This window comes from Adiantum capillus-veneris, chromosome 11 (genome assembly GCF_014529385.1).
Source record: "Adiantum capillus-veneris isolate H3 chromosome 11, ASM1452938v2, whole genome shotgun sequence".
In the NCBI taxonomy this organism is placed as follows: Eukaryota; Viridiplantae; Streptophyta; class Polypodiopsida; order Polypodiales; family Pteridaceae; genus Adiantum; species Adiantum capillus-veneris.
In genome coordinates this window covers 93304645-93316210 of record NC_140941.1, presented here as the reverse complement: position 1 = coordinate 93316210, position 11566 = coordinate 93304645, and the positions used below count along the sequence as shown (strand labels likewise).

The 11566-nt window shown below is 42.7% G+C and overlaps 1 pseudogene; it reads left to right on the top strand.

Annotated features, from left to right (window-relative positions):
- The first annotated feature begins 410 nt into the window (after positions 1-410).
- LOC147447659 (uncharacterized) overlaps positions 411-11566 on the top strand; it is a 48281-nt pseudogene continuing 37125 nt past the window's right edge.

Genomic DNA, 11566 nt, shown 5'->3' with positions numbered 1-11566 from the left:
TTTTTTCGAGCACTCATCAAAAGGTGCGCACATGAATGAATTTGAAAGCTGCTGCGGGTCCTAAATTTGAGGTGGCATGAAAGTTGCAGCCACTACGTCTTTTTTTCGTCAAAGTAGGGGCAACCCACGTAGTTAACCGTTGCGTTTATAGGTATTGCAGGTACTTTTTGGTTTCACCACCTCCCGAGCGCCATCACAGGCGAGTGTATGCAACAACCCTGCTTGCAAACTCCACTTGTCCTCTTGCAAAAACTACTGGCGGTAGATACCCAGAATATTTAGGTCGTGCTGTATTCGACCAGATTTGTTCCACCATCTACCCAACGACCCCCACCTTCACCATGCACGGGCATTGCACACCTACAGCCTCGGGATCTGCCTCTTAAGAAAGTACTTAAAGGCCACGAAAAATGCCCGGCCCTGCCCGTTTTTCCAAGGCGCTAAGCAAGCTACCAACTGGGGACGCCTGCACACTAAGGTATTGTCTCCCTATGCTCTCTCTCTCACTCACTCTCGCTCTCTCTGTCATGGTAAGGAAGGTGCATACCAGATTGGTACCTTATGCACTTTGCCTATGAGCTCACTGCTTGGTGTGTTAAAGTTGGAAAACCTTTCTCGCCTTTTACCTAATGGTGCTTATTGTGATGCTAGCAGAGATAAAGAATGGAGCAGCAATGCTCTCAATTGTGACCAAGTTGTCCACTTTTGAGTGCATTCACAACATATCGGCCTCCACGTTTCATCCAACGGCACCAACCACCTCCTCCAATTCAGCCACAAATTTTGCCTACGGAGCCGGTCCACTCTCCTCCACCACACGATGGATTCCATCAACTTCTGCAAGCCGACGACTACATTATACACGATCATGTCAATTTACAGCTGCCTCATCCTTCAAGGCTCCACTGCATGCGGCCAAACCCTACAGATTACAATAGAAGGGTAGGCATGCCTGCAACGGCTCCACCCAGATCCATGCCGGTGTTCCTACCGAGCATTCCGCCACTTGAACATTCATTGCCTCTTAGTCTTGATGGCTCTGTGCCATCGAATCCTTCTCTCCTACCTGCCATGGAGGAGAACATACCTCTACTCGAGTTTCCAACCATTGAGGCACCCTCTCAGCAAGGAACTAGAGTCAGCTCAATCACAAATGATTTGTCTTCAACAGTGGTGGTGCAAAGAGACTGTAACAAACTTGGACACTCCAAGTCAAGAATCAACCGCGACAGCACCAAATAACCATTTCAAAACAATTCACAGATCACAATAGATTTGCATTGGCCTGGCGGAGTTCCATGCCTAGAGATATTGGCCCCAAAGACTGGCACCCCTTTCGGTATTTCTTTTTATATTAATCAGTTCAAAGTACAAGAGAGTGGATCGGGATTCACTCTCAGACTCTGCGTCCAGATGCCCTGAGAAGTGAGGCCCTCACCACTAATTTAAAGGTTACAAGGGATGCCCAAAAGCAGAGCCCCAAAAGCTTTTAAAAATAAAAAGCATCAGTTCTCTCTCTCTCTCTTAGAGACTCTCTTCTTTTTATAAAAAAAATCAAGTTCTCTCTCTTTCTCATGGCATCGAGAAAAAGCAAGATTCGCATCGCTCATTATTAATTAAAAATTAAAAATTTTAAAAAAAATAAAAACCTCCGCGATTTCCAGAAATTAGGGTTTTTGGCAAAAATTAGGGTTTGCATGGAGAAAAAGCAAGATTCGCGTCGCTCATCATTAAAAAAATTTTATTTATTTTTAAAGCCTCCGCGATTTTTGGAAATTAGGGTTGTTGGCAAAAATTAGGGTTTGTAAGAACTTTAGGGTTTCTGGTAGAAATTAGGGCTTCTGTTGTCCGTAGCCACATCATCACTTTGTGACATACCCCCCTCTTGAAATCATTGTAATCAACCACGATTACGCCTGCAAAACCAACAAAAGCCATAAACAGTCTTAGCATACACTGACTGTTAGTACCTACGTACTAGGAACACACATCTAGCACATGTACAAAATCGACAGTCACATCACACGACATCACAGGACATCACAGGACATCACATGACATTCAACATTCATTTGGATCTTAGACCATGATTTATCGGCAATGTAGCTAGCAATCACATCTAGGTCCAATCGGGACCTCAACGATGTCCGATTGACTAACCCCTATTGCAACCATGTCTATTCGAGATCAATCAGACCGAAATGTTGCAGTCATTTCGTCTATCAGTTCCTGTACTCACAAGAAGTCAAGAACAAATCAGTATCATTATCAAGAATTCCATTTCATAAAGTCATCCAGCAAAATACTGCCAGCTCCCAGTATCCCTGAAGCTCAAAGAGACATCAGTGACTTTAGTATCAAAATCGAGGCATCTGTTGTCACAAGGGAGCGGAGTGACTCCCCCCTTGTGCATCCCACTGCACCAGATCTCCGGCCAAGCTGAATTCTGGGTTCCGTTTGGAGTAGACTATGCTAAACCAAAACATCGAGGTAAAGTTTCACAATCCGAGGAGTATCTGCTAGGTCCTCCTCCTCCATCCACTTCGCATCAAATGCAGGAAATTTCTTGCACTTAACCAAGAACCGCCTTCGGACTTTACCTTTCTTCGTATCGTTATGTGCCAAAATCTGTTCATGAACAAGGATCTCCTCGTTTTCTTCCACCTCGGTTTGCTCATCAAGCTCCCCATCATCAGGCACATCACCCTTAACAGGTTTCAAGAGACTCACATGCAATGCATTGTGAATCCTCCAAGTATCTGGTAGTTTCAATCGGAAGGAGACATCGTTTATCTTGTTAGTGATCTGGAAAGGTCCGTAGTATCGCATACTAAGCTTTGGGAAAAGCCTCTCCTTTCCCTTTTTCTTTCGTAGGCGTGCCTTCTCAAAACGTAAGAGCACCCAATCATCCTCCTTCAATTTCAAGTCGCGACGATGGTGATCCGCTGCCTTTTTCTGTTGTTCTTGAGACTCTTGCAAAGTCTCGCGAACCTTAGCAAAAGACATATCCAAATCTCGCGAATATTCATCTGCTTCCAATATCTAATCTTTTGTGCTCAGGAAGGATGGAACCTTCGCAGGACTTTCAACAATCTCACATGGCGTCTTCCCCGTCGAAGAGTGTATCGTGTTATTGTAGGCAAATTCCACCAAAGGTAAGTTCTTTTCCCATTGAGTCTTCTGATCCGAGATACAAGACTTCAATAAATCTAAAACCACTGAATTGACAATCTCAGATTTCCCGTCAGTCTGCAAGTGGAACGCTGACGAGAACTTCAACCGCATGCCAATGTTCTCCCAAATTGCCTTCCAAAACAAACTCATAAATCTGGGTCTCTGTCGGAGACAATCGTCTCAGACGTGCCATGTAATCGAAAAATCATTGTGATCATTCTGTGTTCTTGGGAGATCAAAAATGAAATCTGTTTCAATACTTTCCAAGGGGCGGTTTGGTATGGGTAAAGGGTGTAACAATCCCTATGCCTTATGCCTGTCAAACTTGAACTTCTGGCATACTACGCACAACTCTTCCACGTCCTTTTTGAGTCACGGCCAAAAGAAGTATCTCTCTACCCCTTTCATGGTGGTAGAAATGCTGCGGTGACCTGTAAAAGGTGGACAGTGGCATTCAATCATAACCTTTTTCCTCAACGGTTGTGTAACGCACAACATAGTCATTTTCATCATGTAGCCTTCCCGAAGGGAGTATCCAGCTACTGTCTCCCCATCCCGTATCCGTGTGAAAATATCTGCAAAATCTGTATCTGTGGCATACCGATCGACCATATCCTTGAAGCTCCTATGATGTATCACAGAAATAGCCAGAACCAAAGGCTTCCGAGACAAAGCATCTGCCACCACATTCTTCTGTCCCTGCACATGGACAATCTGGAAGTGAAACTATGACAAGATGTTCGCCCACCGCATCTGCTTTTCCGAAAGCTGCTTCTGTGACAAGAAGTAGTGCAAACTCTGATGGTCTGTAAAGACAGTAAAATCCGCTCCGAGTAGGTAACGCCGCCACTGAGTAAGAGTATGGATAAACAACAAAAGCTCTTTCTCATAAATCTGTGTTGTCATCTCCGGCCTAGAGAACAATCGGCTCTCGTAAGCAATGACATGGCCTTCTTGCATCAAGACCGCACCCAGACTACGACCACAAGCATCACAATATACTTCAAATGACTTTTGCAAGTTTGACAATGTCAAAACAGATCTTGTAGTCAATTTCTCTTTCAAGGTCTGAAAGGCGGTCACCTGTGTGGATCCCCACGAGAAAGGTACTCCTTTCTGTGTCAAGATATGCAAAGGGGAAGCAACCTCTGCAAACTTTTGTATGAACCGCCTATAGCACGAACACAATCCCAAGAAGCTTCTAACTTCATGGACATTCCTCAAATCGGGCCAATCACGAATAGTCTTTGTTGACACAATGTGTCCCAAAAAGTGTATCTCTGGTAGGAAAAAATTCACTTTTCTTTGCATTAATCACTAAGGTGTGATCTCGTAATGCCTGAAAGACTTGAATCAGATGATCTCTGTGTTCTGCCTCATTCTTGGAGAAAACAATGATGTCGTCAAAGAAATTTCCAACAAATAGCCTGTACTCTTGAAAAATTATGTCCATCATCCTGTTAAATGTCGCAAGCATTGGTTAAGCCAAAAGGCATCACCAAAAACTCAAATAACCCAAAAGTCGTCCGAAAAGCTGTCTTGTAGACATCTCTCGGCGCTATCCTGATCTGATGATATCCACTCTTCAAGTCAATCCTGCTAAAGCACAAGGATCCCTGTAACCTGTCGAGTATATCATCTCTCGGCGCTATCCTGATGATCTGATGTAGACATCTCTCGGCGCTATCCTGATCTGATGATATCCACTCTTCAAGTCAATCCTGCTAAAGCATGAGGATCCCTGTAACCTGTCGAGTATATCATTGATCTTAGGAATCCGAAATCTGTTCTTGATGGTGATTTCGTTGAGAGTGCTATAATCGATGCACATTCTCCAAGATCCGTCTTTCTTCAAAACCAACAACACTGGAGAGCAATACGGTGAAGTACTAGGCAAGACAAGACCCTTTTTCAAGAGGTCTCACACTTGGTTCATAATCTCTTCATTCTGTGCTCGGCTCACACGGTAGGGTGGCCGGTTCGGTGACATGCTTCCAGGTATCAGATCAATGGTATGATCTTCAGGCCCTCTGAAAAGCAATCGGCATGAGTGTGGAGAAAAATCTTTGCGTTCTTTAGATCAGGTCAAAACATATTCAACCTTTATCCATCGTTCAGTTCTCTCCCAAAATAATGAGTAAGAAATTGAAGTTCATCAAGTACAATCTCTAAGACCTTCATTTATCAAAGTCGCTTTCTCGGCCCAGTAGTCAACCACGGCGTAGTTCTTGTGGTACCAAGGGATCTTGAGTAGAATGTCAATCGGTGCCCTGAACACCCCTGTCATTGCAAACGAATTTTGCCAATGCTCGGTGTAATGGCAACATCCCTTCCGGGTGCCAGTCAAACTACCTCCGCCTGTGGCGTCAGTCTGTCGGGCGTAATTCCAAATCGAGCCACCAATTCCAAGTGAAAAGAAGTTGGCCTTGGCTCCTTCAAAAGAGATTCCTGATCCTTCACTTTGCCCCAAAAAGCGGCAAAGTTTGTACTTTCATTCATTAGATTCGGTGCAGATCCCACGCCATAGTTCTGCTTTTCTATCTGCCTTTTCTGCCACGTTCCTCAGCTGCTCTCGAACTCTCAGGCCTGTCGTTGTTCTTATCATTCTATTCTTTTAGCGCCTGTTTAGGGCACTTCGCGGAGATATGTCCATGTTCCCCGCATCCAAAGCACTTCCCCTCCCTGATGAAGCGAGCTTTCTCCTGAGGAGTAAGCTTTGGTCGTGCATCCTTCTTCTCTGGGTTGCTCTTTTTCCTTCTACTTTCATTCCCAGAAGTCTGTTCGGCTCGTTGTGTCATGGCCTCATCTGTGGGGTAGGTAAGACTACAAGAGTGAATGGCAAAGCCCCGCTTCGCATGACTCATCAACTCCTGAATAGAAGCTGACTTGTGTTCTAACCAGTGATCTCGGATCTCTGTAGGTAGACCCAAGGTAAACCGCTCAATCTGTTCTCTGAACGAGATCTTCTTGAATGAAGAGGCGGATAGAAAAGAGCTTCAGAATCTTTCACAATAAGCATTGATTGTATCTTTCTTGGTCATCCAAAGATGGTTCCAAGCAGCTCGTACATCTCATTCATATTCTTGCGTTAACCAAGAAGAAATAAAAAGCTTCTTAAATTTCAGCCATTTAACTGGCGCAGTCTTGTTGAAAAGAAGCGTGGACCACCAAGTACAAGCATTCCTAACACCATTTTAGATGAAATGGGAAAATCCCTGAACTTTGGGACTAATTTCAACGCCTATGGATTCTTATTTCCCATTAAATTTGGAAAAATTTCATTTAATTTGGGAATGTGACAAAGAGATAGATTCTCAAGAAAATGGTGGTGTTGAGAAACACCTTTTAAATTTTTTATTTTTATGTGGGTGTTTCAAAACACTTGATAAAAGAGATAGATTCTCAAGAAAATGGTGGTGTTGAGAAACACCTTTTAAAATTTTTATTTTTATGTGGGTGTTTCAAAACACTTCATAAAAGAGATAGATTCCCAAGAAAATGGTGGTGTTGAGAAACACATTTTAGAATTTTTATTTTGATGTGGGTGTTTAAAAATACTTCATAAAATCATACATAAGCTGGGGAAATAAAACAATGAGCAAGATATAAAATGCTATTCAATTTCTCCTATTAAGCTAGCCTGTGCCTTCTCCATGACATTTGATGGGATCTTGATTGTTTCCGCAATTCTTCCACCCCTTGGAGTCCATGACCATACAATTGTATCAACACACTCCCAGCGCTTTGGGTCAGCAAGATTGCAGCACCAACTCTTTTTCCAACAATCCTCATATTGTTCTTGTATTGTGGGATTTTGTTTTCGATGTTTAGGTGCCCAATACTGAATCAAAACTTTCTTGTAGTTAGGAGATGATTTGTCTACATCAACGTTTGACTCTGCCACTCCTAGCCATATCGGATATTCAGGATCTGCGGGTCTCACAAGAACAAGATCCCCTTTTCTTACATCAATTTGAGGCCTAAAGGCCTCTTGTGGCCTTGCACTTTGAGGACCAACATAGTGATCATTCAATTCTTCATATCCTTGAAACTCATCTCTGTCTTCCTCTATCTCTTGCATTCTATGACTCCCTATAGTCTTTGGCCAAAATGTTGTATATTCACCAATGTGTTTATTAGTTGGTTGTTCAAGCTCATTGATTATGTTTTGCCAATATGTGATAACAGGCTCCATGTATTTTGTGGAGTCATGGTCCTTTCCCTTTAATAGAGAACATCTTTTCCAAAATTCAAGATATGACTTAATCCCTTGAATAACAAGCGGACTATCTCTCACATAGTCTGCTATAGGTACCACATCTGGACAGCCTGTTGGTAATTTTGGTTTTCTCTAGTCATCTTTTTTCCACAACTCAATTCCCGACTCCTTTGGCATCCAATCGGGTGATTTGGGATGAATTTTGTACTGCATTACTGGGACTTCACCTTGCATATAGAAACGAAATTGAAGTGGCTTAGAGTGTCCGACTAGAGCATCTTGTCCATCACACATGTACCCTTGCACAAAGGATTTAAAGTCACGAACTTGTGTCATCAAAAATGGTGCTGGAGTTGAGCTTTCACATTTTTGAAAATGTTCCATCAGATGTGGAAAAGTGAATGTCATTCCTGTTTGCAATCTTTCTGAGAACCTACTAAACATTGCATCTATGTCCTCATGTGTATGACCCACCATTAAGAATCCCAAATGCACGGTTTTGAAAACTTCTTTTGCTACTAACAACGATAAGTATGCAAACAAATATCGATTTTTATTCTCTCCTGCACAATTATCTAGCTATAACAAAAGATTCTCAGGCAATTTTTGAAATACATGAGTGGATATGGTATCCACAACACATTGAGAGGAATTTGATTGTATGTGTACAATATCTTCATTACATCCCTGGATGGCCAACGGTGGTGTCATTGTTGATGCATTCCTCTCACGCTCTTGCTTCATTTTGTTTTGGAGGTCTAGAGCTCTCCTTGAGTTCAATGCATTGAATAATGTTACATTGCTGCGTGGCATACCGTCATGGCATAAATCTCCTTGTCCATGGTTTTTTGTTCTTTCTAGATTCTGTAAGCATAATGCAAGGGAACCAATTGTAGCATTGGGATCTGAAGGCCATAGACCATTAAGTGAGAAGTGACCATACATTCCATGACCATGTCAATGTGTTATCATACCTGTTAATGATACTTGCAATTGATATGCATTTGCATAATCTTTTGAGTTCACACGCAACCTAGGTATTGCTGTCTTTTTTTGATCCATTTTATCATGTATAATGCATAAATACTTATCCTTTTGCAACTGGGAGAACTTACGCCAGGTGTAGTACACATTCCTACAACTTTGTTGTTGCAACATGTGAATTCGACGTTCATCCTTCAAATGTGCAATCATCTCGTCATCCTTTGTTGACTCTAGTTGAGACTTTATCCGACTACACACAACACATTTGGAGAACTCACTTGTTTTTGACAATGTCACATTAGCAAACTCTGTATTCCAAATCCTATTGAATGTCGTGCTAGACATTGGCTTGAGACTCATACTGTCAAGTGTTTTATTGACATCATGTAAAATGTCTACTTGCTTGTACGTGTTTGGTATTGCAAGCAAAGTTTCCCTAGTACCATCTTCCATGGTTCTACTCTTATGTGGCATTCTCTCCGAGATTTCATCAACAAACGAGCGCATCAATGCCCTTCCCATTTCTGTATGGTCTCTTCCTTTTCTCATGACACCATCATTACCATGCACTGAGCGTCTAACCCCATTCTCAAAATGTTCACGGTAACGATAAAATGAAGTTTTGGGAATGCCATGAATTTTGTACCAAGCTCTACTGCAAACCTCACTTCCATTAAAAGAAAACACATAGCATGTCTTTGTAGTTGTTTTGTTCTCACACCATGCAGTCAACATTGTATCATACACATAGTTTGTTCTATTTTGCAAACTCTGTCCCCAAAATTCATTGCGCATAGCCATGACCTTATCTCGATTGGCATATTGACAACACCTTTTGGAACAACAATCTATGGTTGAAACAAGCTGGACAGATGCTAGAGATGCTTGATTGGATCTCTTGGAAGCTTTCACTGACATTTTTGGCTTCCTATTTACAAAGCAATATTTCCGCTTTTTTGAAATAGGCTCTACCAAATAAGATGATTCAATGCATGTATCTTGTAACGCATGCATAGCATGTAGATCCTCATAGCATAACAATTCTTTTCCATCCATAGTTGTCACTCTCTTGATAGGCCAACAAACTAGATTAATGCTGCATACACTAGCTTCTGCAAAAATAGTAGCCTCATCTGCATAGGATGTTTCGATACCAATACCAATGTTATCTTCACCTAGCTCACCAAAGTTTACAGAGTCAAACGGACACACGTACATGACAACCCCTTCGGCTACTACATGTGTTTTGCTTTCATCCCAAAGTTGAACCCTCTTATCCTTCCAAACCTCTCTGTAGCTCATTCCATTACATTGTGCATCCAATGCTCCTTCTGCTTTGTCAGCCTCATGCATAGAAGCCCCTTTGTACTGCATCTCATTTATATGTTGCAACAACCCACTACTCCATTTCACAATACTATGAAAAGCATCTCCCACTGTCAATGCATCCATTGTTGGAAAAGGGATGAGTGCTTTCTTTTCAAAACACAACTCAACTGACACCGATACATTGCCTTCCCCAATAAGCATGCCAGAACAATATGCACTTGGATTTATTTCAAATATAGTCCCAATGGCAACCTTTTGTGTCGCTACAAACATGCACACTCTATCACCATGATTGAAATTAGCCATACCTGCAAGAAGATTGCAAGAATAATTGTTAAACAAACCCCTTGCAGAGTATATTGATTTACGTAGCATAAAGCATAACAAGTATGTATGTGGGTGTTTCATGAGAAGCACCCTGTGGCCTGAAGTTCATAGGGTTCCCTCTATGATACTAAGAATCTCTTTGTGCTCTATGCTCTATCGTCTATTCTCTATGATCTATATTGACTTCCTATGGCCCCTAGACCACAAGGCGCCCTCATTGTTTCCAAAAAACCCTCATTGTTTTTCTATGGCCCCAGGGCCATAGCTCTCTATGTCGGTATACAGCATATTTGCTCTATATTAGCTCCCTAAGGCCTGAAGGCCATAGGGTTATCCTCAAGATCACCTCACAGAGTTTCATGTCAAGTATATATACATCCTATGGCCTTAGGGCCATAGGGAGTTTCATGTCAAGTATATATACATCCTATGGCACCCCATGACCCTAGGGCCATAAGATCTCCAAATGAAACATACGACAATGTCTGGCCCTTGAGCTTATAGATTGCAACCCCATGACCCTATGGCCATAGGATCGGCATATGAAACATACGACAATGTATGTCCCTTGAGCTTATACATTCCAACCCCATGACCCTACGGCTATAGGATTTCCAAATGGAACATAGGGCAATGTATGGCCCTTGAGCTTATACATTGACACCCTATGGCCCTCGGGCCACAAGACTTAAAAACATACAAAAAGACAACCTATGGCCCTAAGTCCAAGGGTGTGAGCATTGACACCCATTGGCTCTAGGGTCACAAGACTTCAAAACATACAAAAAGACAACCTATGTCCCTAAGCCCAAGGGTGTGAGCATTGACACCCTATGGCCCTAGGGCCACAAGACTTCAAAACATACAAAAAGACAACCTATGGCCACGATGTCAAAGGTGGCCAAGATTTCAATGCAGCCCCATGGCCCTAGGGCCATAGGATCTCTCTATGGAACATGTGGCACCCTATGGCCCTTGAGCTTATACATCGCCACCCCATGACCCTAGGGCCATAGGATTTCCAAATGGAACATCGGCAATGTATGGCCCTTGAGCTTATACATTGACACCCTATGGCCCTAGGGCCACAAGATCTCACAACATACAATAAGAGAACCTAAGGCCCCTAAGCTCAAGGGTGCAGGTTCAAGGGTGGCCAAGATATCAATGCAGCCCCATGGCCCTAGGGCCATAGGATCTCTATATGGGACATGTGGCACCCCATGACCCTAGGGCCATAGGATCTCTATATGGGACATGTGGCACCCCATGACCTTAGGGCCATAGGATTTCCAAATGGAATGTAGGCAATGTATGGCCCTTGAGCTTATACATTGCCACCCCATGACCCTAGGGCCATAGGATTTCCGAATGGAACATAGGCAATGTATGGCCCTTGAGCTTATACATTGCCACCCTATGGGACTAGGGCCACAAGATCTCACAACATACAATAAGAGAACCTAAGGCCCCTAAGCTCTGTAGACATGTAGTAGTGTTAGTGTGTATACGCGCTTCACCAGGGGCACTTTT